Source organism: Drosophila mauritiana, chromosome X, assembly GCF_004382145.1.
Source record: "Drosophila mauritiana strain mau12 chromosome X, ASM438214v1, whole genome shotgun sequence".
NCBI classification, from domain to species: Eukaryota; Metazoa; Arthropoda; class Insecta; order Diptera; family Drosophilidae; genus Drosophila; species Drosophila mauritiana.
Genome location: NC_046672.1, coordinates 23,019,634 through 23,024,643, shown reverse-complemented (window position 1 = coordinate 23,024,643; position 5,010 = coordinate 23,019,634).

Genomic DNA, 5,010 nt, shown 5'->3' with positions numbered 1-5,010 from the left:
CCCCGTAAATTCAACGACGTGCCTCAGTGCTTTAGATGCCAAGGGTTTGGACATACCCAGCGCTACTGCTTCCTCGAGCACCGATGCGTGAAATGTGGTGGCCAACACGACTCCAGGACTTGCACTAAGAAGGAGGATGAGAAGGCATGCTGCCTTCACTGCCAAGCTGACCACCCCGCTTCATACAGAGGATGCCCTGCCTACAAGAAGGCCAAGGCACAGCAAGCCCCTAAACCCAGACCGGCCACACCCACCAGCCAGCCCAGCACCATCCAGATCCCAAACATCTCCAACATGAGCTATAAAGACGCGCTCAAGGCTACTCATGCACCACAGCAATCCGATCCCAACCAAAACCGCCAAACCCCACCTGAAGCTCCGCAATCCAATAACTTGGAACAAATCTTTGCCCGTTTTCAAGGAATGGTTGAAAGTATGATGGAAAAAATGTTCACCCAAATGACGCAGCTTATTGCTTCCATCCTCAATGCCAAATCATGGAAATAAGCCTGAACATAGTCATTTGGAATGCTAACGGCCTGCAGAGGAGCAGAGCCGAGGTAGAACACCTTATAAAAACGGAAGCGATTGACATACTCCTTGTATCCGAAACCCATTTTTGTCCACGATCCCACTACAACATCAGCGGCTATGATGTCTTACTCGCCAACCATCCATCTGGCAGAGCGCGCGGAGGAGCAGCCATGCTCATCAGGAGTGGTATCCAGTACACGGAGCTACCTGCGTTCCAGGAGGAATGGGCCCAGTGTGCCCTGGCTCGAATCTCCAGCCTTCAGGGGGCATCACCATTGGAGCGGTCTACTTCCCCCCCAGACACTCAGTCACCGAGACTCGCTTACAAGAGCTTTTCGAGTCCTTTGGTCCTCGCTTCATAGCAGCCGGTGACTTTAACGCCAAACACTCTTGGTGGGGGTCCCGCTCCATCAACCCCAAAGGCAGAACGCTCCACAAGTTCGTGCAGAGCAGAAGACTGAATTGCCACTCCACTGGTGAGCCAGTGGGTTGGCCTACTAACCCTGCCTTGTCTCCCGACCTCTTGGATTTTGCCATCTCCAAAGGCATAGGACAAGCCAGACTCTCATGCACCACATACAACAAGCTGCTATCCGACCACAGTGCAATAAGAATGCTCCTCAATATCCCCATCCTAAAAAAGACCTGCCCAGAAGACTCACCGGGAAGCATACCGACTCCTCCAAATTTACCTTCTGGATGCTATCCTCCCTGGACCTGGATCCTCCTCTTTCCTCCCCAAGAGACATTGATGCGGCGATTAATACACTCACTGAGGAGATGCACAATGCTGCTAAGTTCGCCAACCCTCCTCCTCCAACTACCACGAGAACACCTGAGCGAGATCTCCACCTTTGGTCTCCAGAGATTGCGGCATTCGTGGCGGAGAAGAGGCGGCCTCAGACGTATTTGGTTCTCCTCGCGCAACCCAAGAGATAAAGCGGCACTTAACAGAGCCAGCAAGGAGCTTAAGGTCAAGCTTTGCACACTACGGCAGGACTCATTCAATCGATTCCTTGAAGAGCTGGAACCTGGTGACCCGCAACACAATCTGTGGCATGTCACGCGCCACATGGCTCTTGGTGCCGTTCCGATGACGAAAGAGCAGAAGCATTCGCAGATCACCTCCAGAACGCATTCACCCCATTCAACAGATGCACTGGTTAAGAGCGTGCTGCCACCACCAGGTGCCTTGAGAGTCCATCTCCACCCAGCTTGCCGATAGAGCCCGTCACCCCCAGCAAATCCCCCGGACTGGATCGTATCGACGCCACTTCCCTCAAAATTATGCCTCCTCCTTGCTCCCAGATGTTGGCTAACATCTTCAACAGCTGCTTCTCACTAGGGTACTTCCCGAGATCATGGAAACGTGCAGAAGTCATCCTCATCCTTAAACCCGGAAAACCTGGAGCCAATCTTGCCTCATATAGACCGATTCGTTTGCTGGCAATACTCTCCAAAATACTCGAAAGAGTATTTCTGCGCAGAGTGTTGCCAGTACTGGACGAGGCTGGTTTGATCCCGGATCACCAGTTTGGATTAAGGCGATCTCATGGAACACCCGAACAATGCCACCGGCTCGTATCAAGAATCCTCGATGCATTCGAGAAGAAAAGATACTGTTCGGCCGTCTTCCTCGATGTCAAGCAGGCGTTTGGCAGAGTGTGGCATTCCGGTCTCCTCCACAAACTCAAGTCCCACCTTCCCAGTTCCCACTACGCTCTACTCAAATCTTACACCGAAGGAAGAGAATTCCAAGTGCGTTGCGGATCCTCATCCAGCACGCCAAGGCCCATAAGAGCCGGAGTACCTCAAGGCAGCGTCCTTGGTCCCATCCTCTACACCCTCTTCACAGCAGACCTTCCTATAATACCCTCCCGTCACCTCACAATAGCCACCTATGCCGACGACACCGCGTTCCTCGCCACCGCTACTAATCCAGATAGAGCTTCAGCCATCATCCAGAGGCAACTGGATGCTCTGAATCCATGGCTAAAACGATGGAATATTGCGGTCAACGACGAAAAATCCTCCCATACAACATTTTCCCTGCGCAGAGGAGAATGCCCTCCGGTCACTCTTGACGGCGACACGATCCCCACTACCAGCACCTCCAAATACCTAGGGCTTACACTGGATAGAAGGCTGACATGGGGCCCTCACATTGATAGGAAGCGTACCCAGGCCAACATACGCCTTAAGCAACTCCACTGGCTTGTTGGGAAAAGTTCCAAGCTGAGGGACAAAACGAAGCTGCTTGTCTACAAGACTATTCTCAAGCCAATATGGACTTATGGAATCCAGCTGTGGGCACTACAAGTGCTTCACACAGAAGAAAGATCCAGCAATTCCAGAACCGATGCTTGAGAATAGTCTCCAACGCCCATCCCTATCAAGAGAATACTGCCATCCACGAGGAGCTCGGAATTCCGTGGGTGGAAGATGAGATCTACCTACTCAGTGAGAGATACGCCAGAAGACTGGAGAATCACCCCAACCACCTGGCCATCAATCTGCTAGACAACAGCCAATCCACAAGACGTCTGCAGAGAACGCACCCGCTTGACCTCACGCAACATTAATGTAAATTTGTAACCCCTACCCAAGTACATTCTAAGTACTCCCCGTATGTCAATGTTCCCCATATAAAATTTAATTATTGTCCATTAGGACAGATTTTAAATAAATAAAACAGATACACAAAAAAAAAAAAAAAAAAAACTAAATTGATGACGAGGTATTTGGCAACTTGATACAATTCTTTAAAGTCTTTATATCAAAAATTATATGATAGGGACAATATCATATGCGTCACTAAATTGATGACGAGGTATTTGGCAACTTGATACAATTCTTTAAAGTTTTTATATCAAAAATTATATGATACGGACAATATCATATGCGTCATTAAATTGATGACGAGGTGTTTGGCAACTTGACACAATTCATTAAAGTCTTTATATTAATTATATGATAGGACAATATCATATGCGTCACTAAATTGATGACGAGGAATTTGGCAACTTGATAGAATTCTTTAAAGTCTTTATATCAAAAATTATATGATAGGGACAATATCATATACGTCACTAAATTGATGACGAGGTGTTTGGCAACTTGACGCAATTCATTAAAGTCTTTATATTAATTATATGATAGGGACAATATCATATGCGTCACTAAATTGATGACGAGGTATTTGGCAACTTGATACAATTCTTTAAAGTCTTTATATCAAAAATTATATGATAGTGACAATATCATATGCGTCACTAAATTGATGACGAGGTGTTTGGCAACTTGATACAATTATTTAAAGTCTTTATATCAAAAACTATATGATAGGACAATAGCATATGCGTCACTAAATTGATGACGAGTTATTTGGCAACTTGATAGAATTCTTTAAAGTCTTTATATCAAAAATTATATGATAGTGACAATATCATATGCGTCACTAAATTGATGACGAGGTGTTTGGCAACTTGATACAATTCTTTAAAGTCTTTATATCAAAAACTATATGATAGGGACAATAGCATATGCGTCACTAAATTGATGACGAGTTATTTGGCAACTTGATAGAATTCTTTAAAGTCTTTATATCAAAAATTATATGATAGGGACAATATCATATGCGTCACTAAATTGATGACGAGGTGTTTGGCAACGTGACACAATTCATTAAGTCTTTATATTAATTATATGATAGGGACAATATCATATGCGTCACTAAATTGATGACAAGGTGTTTGGGAACGTGACACAATTCATTAAAGTCTTTATATTAATTATATGATAGGGACAATATCATATGCGTCACTAAATTGATGACGAGGTATTTGGCAACTTGATAGAATTCATTAAAGTCTTTATATTAATTATATGATAGGGACAATATCATATGCGTCACTAAATTGATGACAAGGTGTTTGGCAACTTGATACAATTCTTTAAAGTCTTTATATCAAAAATTATATGATAGGGACAATAGCATATGCGTCACTAAATTGATAACGAGGTGTTTGGCAACTTGATACAATTCTTTAAAGTCTTTATATCAAAAATTATATGATAGGACAATCATATGCGTCACTAAATTGATGACGAGTGTTTGGCAACTTGACACAATTCTTTAAAGTCTTTATATCAAAAATTATATGATAGGGACAATATCATATGCGTCACTAAATTGATGACGAGGTTTGGCAACTTGACAATTCATTAAAGTCTTTATATTAATTATATGATAGGGACAAATTCATATGCGTCACTAAATTGATGACGAGGTATTTGGCAACTTGATAAATTCTTTAAAGTCTTTATATCAAAAATTATATGATAGGGACAATATCATATGCGTCACTAAATTGATGACGAGGTGTTTGGCAACGTGACACAATTCATTAAAGTCTTTATATTAATTATATGATAGGACAATATCATATGCGTCACTAAATTGATGACGAGGTGTTT